Source organism: Myotis lucifugus, unplaced genomic scaffold (genome assembly GCF_000147115.1).
Source record: "Myotis lucifugus unplaced genomic scaffold, Myoluc2.0 scaffold_2, whole genome shotgun sequence".
NCBI classification, from domain to species: Eukaryota; Metazoa; Chordata; class Mammalia; order Chiroptera; family Vespertilionidae; genus Myotis; species Myotis lucifugus.
The window spans coordinates 25,170,606-25,189,860 of record NW_005871050.1 but is presented as its reverse complement, the minus strand read 5'-3'; the positions used below and the strand labels follow the sequence as shown (position 1 = coordinate 25,189,860).

The 19,255-nt window shown below is 40.5% G+C and overlaps 1 protein-coding gene across 3 annotated transcripts in view; it reads right to left on the bottom strand.

Annotated features, from left to right (window-relative positions):
* The window catches only part of CHRDL1 (chordin like 1), a 155,475-nt gene that overhangs the window by 106,046 nt on the left and 30,174 nt on the right, over nucleotides 1–19,255 (bottom strand). The gene's annotated exons all lie outside the window — the stretch shown is intronic.

Here is a 19,255-nt window from a genome sequence, read left to right as displayed (position 1 = left end):
GAGAATTTTGTAGTTTTCCTCAAATAAACCTTGTACACATTTTGCTAGATTTATACCTAAATATTTTAAGGGTTTTAGGTGCTAATGTAAATGGCATCATGCTTTTAATTACAAATTCCCATTGTTCATTACTGGTATATAGGAAGGCAATTGACTTTTATGTATCACCTTTATCCTTCAATCTTGCTATAATCACTTATAATTTCAGGAGGGTTTTGTAATTGCTTTTTTTTTGGATATTTTACATATGCAATCATCTTATCTGTAAACAAAGGTAGTTTTATTTAATCCTTCAAAATATGTATATTTTATTTCCACTTCCCATTTTATTATATTAGCTAGGACTTCAAGTATGATGTTCAATTAGTGGGACATCATTGCCTTGTTCCCGATTTCAGGGGCTAATAATCTAGTTTCTGTCCATTAAGTATGATGTTAGCTGTATATTGTGGTAGATATTCTTTATGAAGTTAAATAAATTCTCTATTACTACTTTTCTGGATAGTGTTGGAGTCTGTCACATTCTTTTTCTGCATCTAGTGCTACAATCATGTGATTTTTCTTCCTTAGCATGTTGACGTGATGAATTACATTAATTAATTTTTTTAATGTTTAACCAGCCTTGTATACCTGGAATTAATCCTCCTTGGTTTTGGATTTTTTTTTTTACATTTCCTAATATTGTTTGAGGATTTTTGCATGAGAGATATTGTTCTCTAAAGATTTTTCTTATAATGTCTTTGCCTGGTTTTGGTATTAAGGTAATACCAAATAAGGTTAGTCTCATAGAATGAATTTGAGATTGTTCTTTCTGCTTCTATCTTCTGAAACAGATTGTAGAGTATTGGTATTATTTCTTCCTTAAATTCACCAGTTCACTATCTGGGCGTAGTGCTTTCTGTTTTGGACAGGTATTAATTATTGATTCAATTTACTTAATAGATATAAGCTGGTTAAGATTGTCTATCTTTTATTGTGTGAATTTTGGTAAGTTCATCTTCTAAAGCTTTGGTCCATTTCTTTTCTAAGTTATCAAATTTGTGGACATAGAATTGTTCATAATATGCCTTTATTGTCCTTTTGATGTCCACAAGATCAGTAATGATGGCTTTTCTTTCATTTCTGATATTAGTAATTTGTATCTTACCTCTTTTTTCTTAGTTAAAATAGATTAGAAGTTTATCTGTGTTATTAATCTCTTCAAAGAACCAGGATTTTTTTGTGTTTCATTGTTTTTTTTTTAATCTATTGCTTTCCAACATTTACTTTCATTTTTTTCTCCTTTAAATTTTATTTTCTTTTTTAAATTTTAAAATGTTTTTTTCAATTATACTTCACAAACATTATTATATTAATTTCAGGTGAACATTCCAGTGATTAGACATTATATAACTTACTAAGTGATCATCCTGATAGATCTCACACTCATCTGACACCATACACAATTATTAGAACATTATTATTTTAAATTTATCTTTATTATTAAAAGTATTACAGATTTCCCTCCCCCCACCATTGTTGCCCTCTACCCCACCTTTGACCCCACTCCAGAACTTCACCACACTGTTGTCTGTCCATGTGTTATGTATATATGCATATATGTTTTTTGGTTAATCTCGTCTCCCACCTCCCCCCTTCCCTCTGAAATTCCTCATAGAACAGGGGTGGGCAACCTTTTTGTGAGTGCGTGCCAAAACCAGCAAAATCTCTGGCTCAAAATTCTTCTCCGTGCCAACGCTAATTTTTTTAGAACATGTTACACCTACTTGATATCTCTTAAGTTGTACATATGTGAAGAACCTTGGAGAAATAATAAAATTCATTCGAGCAACAAAAACTCAGTATATGATGATGAAAAATACATTTATTTTTAAATGTATACATGTACACTGATAGTCCGACAGAAAACTTTATGACTCCGTTTGATATTATCAGTGGGACTTTTGCTTCTGCATCACTGATGACAGAGATTTTACATCAGGTTTATATTTTGTGAACTTCAGAGATATGCACAAGCTACTACTTTCATCCATCAGGCTACTCCTATTACGAGATTTAACAAAATTCATCACTGAGAACAAAGATTCACAAGCATATGTAGATGAAACCAAAACACTCGTCGGATCTAGGGAGGCAGGGAGAGTTAAGGCAGAGGCATAGAAATTGCTCTTCCCCTCTCTCGTCAATCCATGTCTATGGTCTTTAAGATAACTTGTTATGTAAAATTATTTATTTATCTAAGATGCACCTATACTGAATTTATCTGAAAAATAAAAAAGTTGATATTAAGAAAAAAATTGTAAATAAAAGATTATAAGAGAGGGTTTCACTTGCCAGCAAAAGTTACTGGCGTGCCATGTTTGGCACGCATGCCAGGGGTTGCCCACCCCTGTCATAGAATATTCTTGACTATATTCCCTATGCTGTACTTTACATCCCCATGACTAGTCTGTAAAAACCAATTTTTACTTCTTAATCCCTTCACCTTTTTCACCCATCCTCTCAACCCCCATCCCATCTGGCAACTGTCAAAATATTCTCTGTATCTATGGGTCTGTTTCCGTTCTGCTTGTTCATTTTGTTTTTTAGATTCAATTGTTGATAGATATGTATTTATTGCACTTTTGTTGTTCATATCTTTTATCTTCATTTTTTCTTCTTCATGAAGAAGACCCTTTCACATTTCCCATAATACTGGTTTGGTGGGAATGAAATCCTTTAGCTTTCTCTTGTCTGGGAAGTTCTTTATCTATCTTTGTATTCTAAATGATAGATTTTCCAGGTAGATTAGTCTTGGTTGTAGGGCCTTGCTTTTCATCACTTTAAATATTTATTGGCAATCCCTTCTGGCCTGCAAAGTTTCTTTTGAGAAATCAACTGACCATCTTATGGGAACTCCCTTGTAGGTAATTAACTGCTTTTCTCTTGCTGTTTTTAAGATTCTCTCTTTGTTTTTAACCTTTTGCATTTTAATTATGATATGTCTTGGTGTGGGCCTCTTTGTCTTCATATTGTGTGGGACTCTCTGTGCTTCCTGGACTTGTATGTCTACTTCCTTCACCAACTTAGGGATGTTTTCTGTCATTATTTTTTAAAATAGGTTTTCCATTTCTTGCTCTCTCTTCTTCTTCTTCTGGCACCCCCATGTTGTGAATGTTGGTATGCTTGAAATTGTCTCAGAGGCTCCTTACACTGTCCTCGTTTTTTCTTTTTTTTTTTCTTTTTGCTGTTCTGATTGAGTATTTTCTGCTTCCTTATATTTCAAATCTCTGATTTAATCCTCTGCTTCATCTACTCCACTGTTGATTCCCTGTAATGCATTCTTTATTTCAGTTAATATATTAGTTGCAAATCTGGTTTGATGCCAAGAGCAAGTGAGTGTAGCTTCCACCTACTCTGCAGCCATCCTGGGATCCTGAGGCTAAAACAGTTTTAACTGGAAGGAAAAACAGATAAATCCACTATTGTAGTTGGAGACTTTTATACTCCTCTTCATTTCTGACTGTTTCCTTTTTATGTTTTCTAGTTCCGCTTTTATGTTTCCTATCTTTTTGTTGAAGTTCTCACTAAGTTCATCTACTCTTCCCCTAAGTTCCTTGAGCATCCTTATAACCAGTGTTTTGAACTCTACATTTAGTAGATTGCTTGTCTCCATCTTGATTAGTTCTTTTTCTGAAGTTTTGTTCTGTTCTTTCTTTTGTTCTTTCATGTTACTTTGTCTCCTCATTTTGGAAGACTCCTTGTGTTTGTTTCTATGTATTAGGAAGAGCTGCTATGTCTCACAGGCTCAGGGGACTGGCTTTATGTCCTGCACTGTGGGCTGGGCCTCTGCAAAGCTGATCCTCCACAGTGATCAGAAATCTGTGGTTGGTGCTTTCAGCAAGTCCTTGCAGCTGAACCATCTGCGGTAAGTTCCTCCTGTTGATGCGCCAATAGCAATCAAGGCTCAACTATAAAATGAGGGTGCACATAGCCCTCACAAGGGGTATACCTTGAGTGCCAAGCATGGATGATCAAGGAGGCTGTGCCACTGCACCCTACAGCACATATGCTTTAAGTTTAAAAAATTTCTTTTGTTCTGCTTACTTTGAATTTGATTTTTTTTTTAGTTTCCTAAGGTGCAGCTTAGATTGTTGACATCAAATATTACTTTTTTCTATATAATAATCTATGTAATAAATTTCTCCTACATACTGTTTTCACTGTATCCCATGAATTTTGATAAGTTATATTTTCAAATTCAAAATATTTAAAAATTTATCTTGAGATTTATTTGACCTATGTGATATTTAGAAGTGTATTATTTACTCTCTAAATATTTGGGGGTTTTATAGGTATTTATCTGTTATTGATTTTTAGTTTAATTCCAGTGTGGTCTGAGAGCATACTTTGTATAATTTCTATTACCTTAAATTTTTTAAGATGTGTTTTATGATGCATGAATGTGGTCAATCTTGGTCATGTTCCTTGAGAGCTTTAGAGTAATGTTTAATCTGCTGTTGTTGGATGAAATAATTTATAGATACCAATTAGATCTGATTTATTGATGGTGCTTTTCAGTTTAATTATCTCCTTACTGATATGTGTTCTAAATCTCTTTATTACTAAAAGGACTATAAAAGTCTCCAACTACAATAGTGGATTTATCTGTTTCTCCTCCCAGTTAAAACTGTTTTAGCCTCAGGATCCCAAGATGGCTGCAGAGTAGGTAGAAGCTACACTCACCTGGTCTTGGTGTCAAACCAGATTTACAGCTAAATTATAGAATAATCAACCTGAATAACCAACTGAAGGCTAGCCAAACTGAAATGTTATAACCAAGGATTTACAAAAGAAGCGACACAGAGACATAGAAAGGGCTGGCCCTGCACACATATATGGCAGCTGAGAAGCTGGAGGACTATCTCAGCTGCAAAACTCCTTCCCCCCAGGAGCATGGGGTCTCAAACCCATCAAGGGACCCCAACCCAGAGCAACAGAGAAAGAAAGAGGAGCCCGCACAGTATCTAGTGGTGAAAATCAGTGGGGATTCAGTCTGCCTAGGAGAGAAGGGAGTTTTCTAGAGACCCAGATACCACCTTCCCAGAGTTGAGCACTCCTATTGTTGTTACAACACCAGCCTGGGGAGTGCAATGCCTGGTTTTCCAATTACCTGCAACACCACTCTGCCATGCTCAGGTCCTTCAAACAGGTGTGATGGCTACACCCAACAGGGAACTTTGGGTCTTTTTTTTTAAGAGAAGCTCTTCATAGAGATACAGACAGTGACGAAACTCTGTAGCTTTGGAAATGGAAACATTATTCCCCACCTTGAGCACATAGTCAGTGCCCCCCCCCCCCAACCTGTTGAATCATTTGGACTGCCCTACCATTCTGTGGCCCTTCCCTGTTGAGTTCAGTCATACAGAGGGTTTCAGAGTGCCATGCAGACCTGAGATTTTCAGAACACTATCTCTCGGAGAGGCTTTTGTCTAAGAATCAGTTGGACAGATTCTGGGTTGTGTGGCTACATCATAGGGGGTGCTACTATTTCCCCTGTGAGCTCAGTCCATGTTATCCCAGGAAAAGGAATAAGTTCCCACCCCACTCCTACAAGCCTGTTGGCACCACCACCAATGGAAGACTCTGGATCTGCCCCCCACCAGTCCTGCTGAGTTGAGTTTCATGGAGGGGAGGGAGGGATGCTCATAGCCAGGACATTTGAAGTGTATCCCTTGGAGACTATTGTCTGGGACTGGGATGAAGTTCTTGGCCCCCTCCTGCAGGCTTGGCAGGCACTACCCTCAACTCTTGAGCTGTCCCTCCCCCTGCCCCAGAGGCTCTGCCCTATTGAGCTTGCTCCTGCAGAGAGGACAGCTGGCTGCACCCAAACTGAACCTGCAGCATGCTCCTCCTAAGGGAGCTAGAGTTAGAGACATGGGCAGAGACTGAGTGGTTTGGCTCTGGAGTAGGGGTCACTTTCCCCTTATTGAGTGCCTGATCATGTGGCTCCTAAGTAGAAGACCCATTAGCCCCATCCTCCCTACCCCAGTAGCTCTGCACTACCAAGCTTGAAACCTGTGGAAGGGTCTGTGGGTCATTGTCAAACTGGGCCCATTCTACAGTCTTTCTTCAAAAGGCTATGGAGAAATAAAAGGCAACCTCAAGGGGAGACAGAATAGCTGACAGGAGGAGGTGGACCTCAAGTTGCTAAAGGTCCTTTTATAGATCTGCCTCCAGCTCTAGCTGGAAGAAACTGACCTTTATACACAGATTGGCCCCTCCCCCACACACCAAAACCCAGTAGACTCAGCCAAAAACAGTGAATAGCATGGTAGCTCCAGACAGATAGCCCAGGCCGATTATACACAATGTCTAACATCGAATTGTACCTGAACCCTGCCCAAGTGGACCCCGAACCAACACAACCAGTGGTGGGCTTCAGACCACACCAGAGGTTGACTGAAGTAGCCACACAAAGGCCACACCAAAATTAGAATTCTGGCAGGCACTAGACCCTGCTAGGAACAACTCCAATTTAGGGGGCAGCCTCAGCACAGTGATTCATACATGGTGATTGAGGTTTATCCTTATAGTCAGCCAGCATGAGGAGTTAAATCAACTCAATAAAGGGACAACAGCATTCAAGTCTCAACTACAACAGGAGGATGCACATAACTCACAAAAACATTCCTGGAGCACAGAGCTCAGGTGACCTAGAAGATTGTGCCACTGAGCCCAATAAGACACCAACATCATAAAGCCATCATGACAGGTGTGAGAGTCATAGACGATCTACCTAATATACAGAGATAAAATGTGGAGTCAAGGAAATATGCCCCAAATGAAAGAACAAGAGAAATACCCAGAAAAAGAATTAGATGAAATGAAAGCAACCAAGATACCAAATGCTGAGTTTAAAACAATGGTTACAACAATGCTCAAGGACCTTGGAAGAAGAATGGATGATCTCAATGAGAGCTTAAATGAAAATGTGGTAAGCATTAAGTAGCACATCTATACTAATAAAAGGGCAATATGCAAATTGGTCAGGATGCCCTCATGCAACGACCAAAGAGCAGGCTGCATTGGGCGACCAGGCCAGCGGGGGGAGGGGCAGTGAAGGGCAACCAGGCCAGCAGAGGGGGGAAGGGAGGGGTGACCAGGCTGGCAGTGGGGGCAGTTAGGGGCAATTAGGCTGGCAGGGGGTGCAGTTGGGGGCAACCAGGCTGGCAGGGGGGAAGTTAGAGACAACCAGGCCGGAAGGGGGGGGCAGTGAGGGGCGACCAAACAACCGAACAGCAGGCTATGTGGGGCAACCAGGCTGGCGGGGGAGGGCAGTTAGGGGTGACCAGGTTGGCAGGCGGGGGAGTTAAGGGTGATTAGGTCAGCAGGCAGAGGTGGTTAGGAGTGATCAGGCTGGCAGGCAGAGGCTGTTAGAGGCAATCAAGCAGGCAGTCAGGTGAGCGGTTTGGAGCCAGCAGTCCTGGATTGTGAGAGGGATGTCTGACTGCCAGTTTAGGTCCTATCCTGGCAGTGGGACATCCCTTGAGGGGTCCTGGATTGGAGAGGGTGCAGGCTAGGCTGAGGGAACTGCCCCAGCCCCATGCACGAATTTCATGCACCGGGCCTCTAGTAGAAACTATAAAAAATAACCAGTCAGAAAGGAAGAATACAATATCTGAAATGAATCAACAGCAGGTTATGTAAGGCAGAGGAATGAATCAGTAATTGAGAGAACAAGATAACAATAAGCATGCAAGTAGAGCATCAAAAAGAAGATAGATTTTTTTTTAAATGTGGAAAGTTCAAGAAAAGATCCCGAGAACAAAAGAACCAATTGAAGAAATAGTGGCTGAAAACTTTCCTAACCTGGTGAAGGAAAAAGTCACAAAACTTCTGAAAGCACAGAAAGTACTAATCAAGATGAACTCTAAGAGGCCCAAACTAAGACATATCATAATAAAAAAGGCAAAGGTTAAAGATAAATAGAGAATTGTAAAGGCAGCAAGAGAAAGACAGTTAGTTACCTACAAGGGAGCTCACATATGGCTGTCACCTGACTTTTTAACAGGAACACTTCAGAACAGAAGGGATTGGCATGTTATATTCAAAGTGATGAAAAGCAAGGACCTACAATCAATACTACTTTATCCAGCAAGGCTATCACTTAAAATTAAAGGTGAAATAAAAAGCTTCCCAGACAAAAAAATAAGCAAACCAATAAGAAGAGAGAGAGAGAGAGAGAGAGAGAGAGAGAGAGAGAGAGAAAGAAACAGAGAGAAAGGAACATAGGTATAGAGAATAAAATAGCAATAAATATGTTCCTATCAATACTAACCTTAAATGTAAATGGATTAAATGTTCCAATTAAAAAACATAGGGTAGTTGAATGGATAAGAAAGCATGACCCATATATATGATATCTACAAGAAACCCACATCAGAATAAAAGATACACACAGAAAGTAAAGGGATTGAAAAAAAACACAAAATTATTCTAAACAAATGGAAACAAAAAAATCTGAGGTAGCAATCCTTATATCAGACAAAATAAATTTCAAAACAAAGGCCATAAAAGAGACAAAGAAGGCTCTGGCAGGGTGTGGCTCAGTGGATAGAGCATCAGCCCACACATCCTGTATATAAAAAAGGTCTTGATGTATTTTAAGGGAGAGATAGGTGGCAATACAGTCATAAAGGGTAATTGTAACACTCCACTGACATCAACGGACAGATCTTAAAAAAAAATCAACAAGGCTGCAATGACCTTAAATGACACACTGAATTGGATGGATTTAATGGATATTTACATTACATTTTATCCCACAGCAACAGAATATACATTCTTCTCAATTACACATGAAACATTCTCTAAGGTAGATCACATGTGAGTACACAAAATAGGACTAAATAAATTCAGGAAGATTAAAATCACATCAAGCACCATCTCTGACCACAGTGATATGAAACTAGAAATCATCTACAATAAAAAAACTGAAAATCATTCAATCACATGGAGGCTAAATAGCATATTAAATAATGACTGGGTTAACAATGAGACCAAGAAAGAAATCAAAATTTATGAACAACATAAACTGATGAACAAAAACAGATCCAATGACAGAGAAGCATCAATCAGACAGTCAAACCTCAGAGGGAAGGTAAGGAAGGATGGGGGTAAGGGAAAGAGATCAACCAAAGAACTTGTATGCATGCCTATAAGCCTAACCAATGGTCACAGACATCAGGGGGGTGAGGGAATGAGTGAGGGGGTGGGGGGCAATGGGGGGATAAGGACACATATGTGATATCTTAATCAATAAATAAAAAAAGAAAAAAATAATTTTTTTTCAAAAACAACAACAAAAAACTGTTACATCTATACAATGGAATACTATGCTGCTATAAAAAAGCAAGAACTCTTACCATTTGCAACAGCATGGATAGACCTGGAGAGCATCTATGCTAAATGAAATAAGCCAGTCAGAGAAAGATAAATACCACATGATCTCAGTCATTTGTGGAATATAATGAACAACATAAACTGATAAACAAAAATAGATCCAGAGACAGAGAAGCATCAAACAGATCGTCAAACCTCAGAGGGAAGATGGGGTGTGGGGGGGACGGGGGGTTAGAGATCAGCCAAAGGTCTTGTATGCCTGCATATAAGCATAACCAATGGACACTGACACTAGGGGTGTGAGGGCATGTGCTGGGGGGTGGGGGTGGCTGGGGAGACGTCAATGAGGGAAAAAGAAGACACATAACACTATATGTAATACTTCAAACAATAAAGAATTTTAAAAATAAAATAAAATATGGTGGCCTCTCAGGTGTGGCTCAGTGGTTGAATGTTGACTTATGGACTAGGAAGCCATGGTTAGATTCCCAATCAGAACACATGTCTGGGTTGTGGGCTCTATCTTCAGTAGGGGGTGTGCAGGAAGCAGCCAATCTATGATTCTCTCTCATCATTGATATTTCTATCTCTCCTTCCCTCTCCCTTCCTCTCTTAAATCAATAAAAATATATTAAAAACTAGAGGACCGGTGCATGAAATTGTGCACAGGTGGGGTCCCTCGGGTTGGCCTGCAGAGATTGGGCCCCAGCTCATGCCCCTAGCTCTGCAGCCCTGCAGCCCCAGCTTGTGCCTTCATCTTTGCAGCCCCGCAGCCCCGCCTGGCACCCCGCCTTGGCCTGGTGCTGCCCCCTCACCTGCTCCACCATCCCGCCTGTGGGCCAATGGCTCAGGGCCAGGCCTTCTGCCTGGCTTTCTCAGTGCCTGCGAGCTGGGTGGCAGTCCCGCCCCCCACCGCCGCTGCTGGTTGCAGTCTGCAGGGTAATTGGGCCTCTGCTCGCACCCGCCTTGGCCTGGCACTGCCATGTCACCTGCTCCTCCATCCCACTGTGGTCCCACTCTCGCCGGGGCCCTTTAGGGCCGACAGCGCCTCCCTTGCCACCCACTACCAGCACCATGTCATCAACACCCACCATGTTCTTCGCCGCCCACTGGTGGTCAGCACACGTCATAGAGAGCAGTTGAACTCCTGGTTGAATGACCATCCGAGGGGACAATTTGCATATTAGGCTTTTACTATATAGGATTAAAAATAATAAAATATAGTGGGTTTCTTGTAGACCACATATAGTCAGGTCTTGTTTTTAATCCACCATTATACACTGTCTTATAATTGGTGTGTATAGATAATGTACTTTTAAAGTAACTATTGATGCAGCTGAATTAATATTGACCACATTTGTAATTATTTTCTATTCATTGATTTTTATTTCTTGTGTGTGTGTGTGTGTGTGTGTGTGTGTACTTTTTTCTTGCAAGACTGGTGACAAATTTCTTATGTTTGAGAAAATCTATCTTTTATTCACTTTTGAAGGATAGTTTCACTGTATACAGAATTCTAGGTTGGTGGGATTTTTCTTTTAACAATTTAAGTATTTCTATTCTCTTTCTGCTTGTGTGGTTTCTGAAGAGAAATCAGATGTATTTTTTTAAAGTATATTTATTATTGAAAGTACTACAGATGTCCTGTTTTTCCCCCATTCACCCACTGCTCCCCACTCCCACTCTTCCCCAGACCTTCACCACACTATTGTCTGTGTCCATGGGTTATGCATATATGCATATAAGTTCTATGGTGCTCTCTTCCTGCCCCCTCTTCCCTCTGAAAATCTTAAGTCTGTTGCATGCTTTCATGTCTCTGGATCTATTTTTTGTCAGTTTCTTTTGTTCATTAGATTCCACATATGAGTGAGATCATGTGGTAATTGTCTTTCTGGCTTATTTAGCTTAGCATAATACTCTCCAGGTCCCTCCATGTTGTCTCAAAGGGTAAGAGATCCTTCTTTTTAACAGCTGCATAGTATTCCATTGTGTAAATGTATCACAGCTTTTATATCCACTCATATACTGATGGGCACTTGGGCTGTTTCCAGATCTTGTCTATTGTAATTAATGCTGCTATGATCATAGAGGTTTATATTTTCTTTCTGATTGGTGTTTCAGGCTTCTTATGATATATTCCTAGAAGTAGAATCATTAGGTCCAATGGCAGTTTCATTTTTAATTTTTTGAGGAAAATGCACACTCTTTTCCATACTCCTTTTGCCATCTACATTCCTACCAGCAGTGTACTAGGGTTCTTTTTTCAAATGTAATTTTTATCCTTGTTTCTCTATAGGTAATGTATTTTTCCTCTGACTCCTTTCAAGATGTTCTTTATGTCTTCGATTTTCTGCAGTTTGAATATGCTATGCCTGAGTGAAGAATTTGTCATATCTATCCTGTGGTGTGTTCTCTGAGCTTCCTCAGTGTTTTAGTGTACCATTAATTTTGGAAAATTCTCAACCCATTATTAATTCAAATATTTAATTTGTTTCTTCCAGCTTTTCCATTTCTAGTATTTCTATTACATATATGTTGACCCTTTTGTAATTTTCCCATAGTTATTTGATATTCTGTTGCACTTTCTTAACTTTTTTTCCTTTTTATTTCAGTTTGGGAAGTTTCTATTATACTTTCAGCTCACAGATTATTTCCTTGATCACACCCAGTTTATTGATGAGCCCATCAAAGGCATTTTTAATTTCTCATTTTAATTTCTCCATTTTCTTTCTTAGAGTTTCCTTATACCTGTTTACATTATCCACTTTTTCCATTAATATGATTAGCATATAAATCATAGTTATTTTAAATTTCCAGTATAAAAATTCAAAAATATCTGCCATATCTGAGTCAGGTACTGATGCTTGATTTGTTTCTTCATACTGTGGCTTTTTTGTGTGTGGGGGGATCCTTTTATCATGTCTTTTAATTTTTTGTTGAAATTTGGACATAATGTATTGGGTAAAAAGAACTAAAATAAATAGTGTGATTTTTTATGTTACTCTAGCTAGAAGTTAGTCTAATTTTACTGTTTCCTGTAGCTGTAGTGTCAGAAGCTAAAAATTGCTCTAATTGTTAGAGTAGGCAACTAGAAAGATATGAACTGGGAGAAGCATTTGGGGTTTGGAGGGGTTTGGGTCTGTTGCATGATTTCATGTCTCTGGATCTATTTTTTGTCAGTTTATGTTGTTCATTATATTTCACATATGAATGAGATCATATGGTGTTTATCTTTCTCCAACTGGCTTATTTTACTTAGCATAATGCTCTCCAGTTCCATCCATGCTATAGCAAATGGTAAAAGTTACTTCTTTTTTATAGCAGCGTAGTATTCCATTGTGTAGCTATACCACAGTTTTTTAATCCACTCATCTGCTGGTGGGCACTTAGGCTGTTTCCAAATCTTAGCTATTGTAAATTGTGCTTCTATGATCATAGGGATGCATATGTCCTTTCTGATTGGTGTTTCTGATTTCTTGGGATATATTCCTATAAGTGAGATTACTGGGTCGAATGGGAGTTCCATTTTTAACTTTTTGAGGAAACTCCATACTGTTTTCCACAGTGGCTGCACCAGTCGGTATTCTCACCAGCAGTGCATGAGGGTTTCTTTTTCTCCACATCCTCCCCAGCACTTGTCATTTGTTGATTTGTTGATGATAGCCATTCTGACAGGTGTGAGATGGTACCTCATTGTTGTTTTGATTTGCATCTCTTGGATGATTAGTGACTTTGAACATGTTTTCATGTGTTTCTTGGCCTTCTATATTTCCTCTTTCAAAAAGTGTCTATTTAGTTCCTTTGTCCATTTTTTTATTGGATTGTTTATCTTTTTTGTTAAGTTGTATGAGTTCCCTGTAAATGTTGGAGATTGAACCCTTATTGGAGATAACATTGGCAAATATGTTCTCCCATGCAGTGGGCTTTCTTGTTGTTTTATTGATGGTTTCTTTTTGCTGTGCAGAAGCTTTTTATTTTGATGCCATCCCATTTGTTTATTTTCTCCTTAGTTTCCAATGCCCTAGGAGCTGTACCGGTAAAGATATTGCTACGACATATATCTATGGTTTCTTCTAAGATTTTTATGGTTTCCCATATTATGTTTAAGTCCTTTATCCATTTTGAGTTTATTTTTATGTATGGTGTAAGTTGGTGGCCTAGTTTCATTTTTTTTGCATGTATCTGTCCAATTTTCCCAACACCATTTATTGAAGAGACTGTCTTGACTCCATTGTATGCTCTTGCCTCCTTTGTCAAATATTAATTGAGCATAATGGTTTGGGTTGATTTCTGGGTTCTCTGTTCTGTTCCACTGGTCTATATGTCTGTTCTTGTGCCAGTACCAGTCAGTTTTGGGAACAGTGGCTTTGTAATATAGCTTGATATCTGGTATTGTGATCCCTCCAGGTTTGTTCTTCTTTCTTAGGATTGCTGCAGCTATTCAGGGTCTTTTTTATTCCATATGAATTTTTGGAGCATTTGTTCTAGGTCTGTGAAATATGCCGTTGGTATTTTAATTGGGATTGCATTGACTCTATAAATTGCTTTGAGTAGTATGGACATTTTAATGATGTTTATTCTACCAATCCATGAACACAGTATATTTTTAAGAATATACCTGTTCCTTTTCCAGCAATTAGTCAATTACTTTTTAAGTGCTCCTATCAGGATACAGCAGATGTGACTGCATTTGCCTGTCCTTTCAGTTTTCAGAATAAAAAGCACAGGGCATTTAGTCCTGTAACCTTGACTTTATGATTGATTTAAAAGGAGTTAATAATCACTTACTTCAGCTTTTTTTGTGTGACAATGGGAGTGACAACTTCTAAGCTCTTTACATGTCTTACCAGAAACTCAAAGCTCTTTCCAGTCTTTTTCTATACATTATGTGTATAACAATGTTAACAATAATGGCATTACCATTATTGTTAACATTGTTATATTAATCTACATTTCTGGGCTAAGAGCATATGCTCAAAGCCATTCATTAATTGAAAGAACTCAAAGTCAAATTACTTATTAGGAAGAAATGGCTTGTTTTCCTTTTTCTTTTCTTTTTTCTCAACCTTCAGGGAGAACCCTGCACTGAAATGTCGTCTTGTTTTTCAATCAAGTTTTAGCAATACAATATTCTTGGTACAAAAACAAGCTAGATTTATGATGCTCTGCAATATTCCAGAATGAAGTAAGAAATATTTTAATAATATCAGCATCTTTAACTGATGATAGATGATGATGAATTTCTGAAAATTAACATCTACTTGAGGCACCTTTTGCTACCTTCCACGTGTGTGAGAGGAGAGTGACAGTTTCTCTACAATCAATTTGTAATCTCACACTCAAACACCTAAATGATTTGCATTCACATATGCAACTCATCTAGACATTTCAGAAAGAACCTAAGTATACCCTTACAAGCAAATCCATGAAGAGGGCTATTTAAGTAGCATTTTTATGTTAGTATATTTAGTTCTACTTGTATGGTTCTACAGCCACTAAAATATGAATGGAGGTAAGCTAGTAGTTATTTTGTCCATTTAAATCACACTGCAAAATTAGGTAAAACCTGTGTATTATGCATTTTATTCTGGATTCTTTTGCTTGCTTGGATTAGCTCACTCAGAGTTGACATCAGATATATCTACTTAAAATATGAATTTGAATGAGCTTTCATTATCAGCTATGTAATCTTCTTGATTGGGTGATTTGCCCCTTTCATATTTGATGAAAAAAAGGGGGATAATAAAAGATAAAACCTCTGACACACTAAGCAAGCACTAAAATAAAACAAGCTATTAAAGTGTGGGTTTCAAGTGCATTTATACATTTTAAAAAACTCATATCCCACAGAAACAGACTCATAGATACAGAGAATAGACTGATGGTTGCCTGAGGGGAGGGTATTGGGAACTGGGTAAAAAGGTGAAGGGATTGAGAAGTAAAGATTGGTAGTTACCAAATAGTCATGGGGATATAAAAAGTACAGCATAGGGAATATTATCAATAATATCTAATCTAATAAAAGACAAATAGGGTAATTAACCATACCTCTGATACGCTTCCCATTGGCTAATCAGGGTGATATGCAAATTAACTGCCAACAAAGATGGCGGTTAACCATCAACAAAGATGGCAGTTAATTTGCATACATAGGCGCCAAGCAATGAATCAAAGCCTGCTGGCCCGGGACAGGAGCAGCGAGGGAAGACAGGCGAGGCGAGTGAAGAGCAAAGAGGGGGGCCCATGCGCCAAGGGCCGGGGAGCTTCTTAGCTAAGCGCCCCGGCCCGCAAAGCCCGCCCCCAGAAGCCTCAGCAGCCAGTCTTGCCTTGAGGCCTGGGATCCGCCCATCAGCGGGTCCAGGCTGCAAGGCAAGGTCCGCCCCCAGAAGCCTCAGCAGCGGGTCTTGCCTTGGGGCCAGGGATCCGCCCATCAGCGGGTCTAGCCTGCAAGGCAAGGCCCGCCCCCAGAAGCCCCAGCAGCAGGTCTTGCCTTGCAGCCTTGGAACCACCCATCAGTGGGTCCAGGGCAGCAAGGCAAGGCCCTCCCCCAGAAGCCCCAGCTACTTTAAAAATAGAAGGATCTCCTTTTGAACCAATCTGTTTAGATTCATGATTAGTAAAACAGTATGGAACTAATGAAATACAGTGTTAGAAATTAGGAAGTGTGACACTGATGGTTCTGGGCATGTGAAGGGTGAGGGACAGAAGGGTACACACGGTCTTCCCTTCAGTTCTGCTGGAGAGATGAGCTCTGAGGGCCGGAGCTGTTCCATGCCCAGAGGAGGTGGGTGTGGTCAGTGGCTCTGTTTCAGAACTTCTTGCCAAGCAGAGACCTTACCTGACCCACAGGAACCTTTTTACTTCAGAAAACAGGAACAGCCAGTTCCCAATGGGCATGGGAAAACCAGTGTCCCCTCCTGTGCACTGTGTCCTGATGGGGTGACGGGGGAGGTGGGTGAGGGGAGCAGTGCAGAGTTGTTAGGCAGCTGGAGTGGGAGTGGAAAGGCCAGGAAATGTCCACTGTCCTGGCTGTGCCCACGGCCTGGGCTGCTCCTCCAGGCCCTGGCTGAGGGATTAGGGCTGATTCTCTCGGGAAGGGAATATTCCATGGGTGAAAGATTTACAGGCTCAGGGTGGGCCGTGTGTTAGTTTGGGGCAAATCCCTCAGCATTCCTGCTGCCAAGCCCTCAAAGGAATGAGGCAGAGGCACCCCTCACCCCCAAGACCCCTTCGTGGACATTTTAGCATCTACGTGATTTTTAATCCCTTCAGGGAGACTTTCTATCCTGCAGTCCCATCCCACCCCACTGTTGCTGTTTGTCTGCCAGCTGGGTCGAGCATCAAGGGGAAAAGGGGTTAATATTCACTGAAAGACTACTGATCCTACCGGGAAACCAACCTATTTACTGTACTGTTGTAAATATCATACCCTTTATATCCTGTATATTGGCTTCTTTTAAATAAATTGAAATGTCTTAGAAAAAAAGAAAGAAAAAAAAAGGCAAGGTAGCATGGGACCCAGAAGACCCAGAAGCCGCCTGATATGGTAGTAACTCTATCAGTAAGCACTCTGAAAGTCAGTGGCATAAATGCACCAATTAAAGGACAGATTATGAGGGTGAATCAAAAACAAAACCCACTTTAAATATAAAGACACATATAGATTAAAAGTAAATGAATTAAGCTGCAGCCTGTTTTGCTCAGTGGATAGAGCATTAGCCTGTGGACTGAAGGGTCCCAGGTTCAATTCCAGTCAAGGGCATGTACCTCAGTTGCTGGCTTGATCCCCAGTTCCTATCAAAGCATGTGCAGGAGGCAACCAATCAATGTGTCTCTCCCTTTCCCTTCACTCTCTCTAAAATTCAATGGAAAAATATCCTTGGGTGAAGATTAACAAAAACAAAGTAAATGGATTAAGTAACATTAAAGAGATTATAAGAAAAATATATTCCAAATTCTGTTAGTTGTATAATGGTTATGTTTAAATTATTAACACCTAAGAAATTGGGTGAAGGGTACATATAATATGCTATAGTATTTTATAGTTTTTTAGATGTATGAGATTATTTCAAATTAAAATATTAAAAAATTAAAAATTAATAAAATATTAATTGAAATGTATCTGCATTACATGAAAAATCTCCTAATTGCTTCTAGCATAATTTATTAAATTGCGCTAAAATTTACAAGGGTTCAATTAAAAGATATCTTAATTCTAAATGATATAATAGAAAATATATAATAGTGCAGTTATAAGCACTTATCTGAAAATACAAATTTAAAGAAGTGAATTTAAAGAAGGGATTAGCCAAAGAAAATATATGCACAACCCATGGACACAGACAACAGTATGGTGATGGCCAGAGAGAAGTGGGGGGCAAGAGCTGGGTAGAGGGGGCAAAAGGGGGGAAATAGGGACATCCTATATAAAAATAATAAAAGGCTAATATGCACATTGACTGAACGGCAGAATGACCGGTTGCTATGATGCACACTGGCCACCAGGGGGCAGATGCTCAATGCAGGAGCTGCCCCCTGGTGGTCAGTGCACTTCCATATGGGGAGTGCTGCTCAGCCAGAAGCTGGCTCATGGCTGGCCAGCACAGAGGTGGTGGCAGGAGCCTCTCCCACCTCAGTGGCAGCACTAAGAATGTCCAACTAACGTTTTAGACCTGATCCCTTGGGGGCCTAAGCCTTTAGTCGGACATCTCCGAGGGCTCCCTGGCTGCTAGAAGGATGTCTGACTGCAAGCTTAGGCCTGATCCCCTGGGGAGTGGGCCTAAGTCGACAGGTGGACATCCCCCAGGGGTCCTGGACTGTGAATGGGCGCAGGCTGGGCTGAGGGACCCCCCCCCCCGAGTGCACAAATTTTTGTGCACCAGGCCTCTAGTATATATATAAAAGGCTAAGTGACTGACCATGCGTATGTCCGACTATCCGACCAACCAACCAGCCAGTACATATGACGTGCACTGGCAATTTAAAAATAAATGTTGACTTGCACGTGCACAATACATATAAAGCTCTCACTAGGGCCAATCACATGTGTGTTTTAATTTTATAATACTATCCTATCTAATAATAGAGAAACATGGTAATTAGCCGTACCTCCGCTACCCTTCCCATTGGCTAATCAGGGCGATATGCAAATTAACTGCCAACCAAGATGGCGGCTGGCGGCCAGGCAGCTTGAAGCGAACAGGAGGCTTGCTTGCTTCAGTGACGGAGGAAGCCAACGTTCCCCGCCTACCGCTGCCGGCCTCTGACCTTGCAGTTTGAAACATTGTTACAAATATAGAAGCTAAACAAAACCCCAGAAACCTGCTTTCAGCCAGCCGGGATCTCAGAGCTGGAGTTGAAACAGTGTTTCAATTATAGAACCCAAACAAACCAGATACCTACTTTCAGCAGCCGAGGCCTCAGAGCTGGAGCCAAGCCTCAGAGCTAAAGCTGGCCCAGAATTTAAAAAAAAAGAAAAAAAGGAGCGGTTGGGAGCTTCAGTCACCCACCAGCCTGAAAACGGCCCTCAGCCCCTCACCCAGACTGGCCAGGCACCCCAATGGGGACCCCCATTCTGAAGGGGGTGTGACCAGATGCAAACAGCCATCATCCTCTCATCCAGGCTGGCCAGGCACCCCGGTTGGGACCCCCACCCTGATCCGGGACACCCTTCAGGGCAAACCAGCCGGCCCCCACCCGTGCACCAGGCCTCTATCCTATATAGTAAAAGGGTAATATGCCTCCCGGCACCGGGATCAGTGTGACAGGGGGCAGCGACAAAACCCCCTGATCGCCCTGCGGCTCTGTGTGTGACAGGGGGCAGGGCCACAACCTCCCTATCCGCCCTGCTCTGTTTGTGACAGGGTGCGGC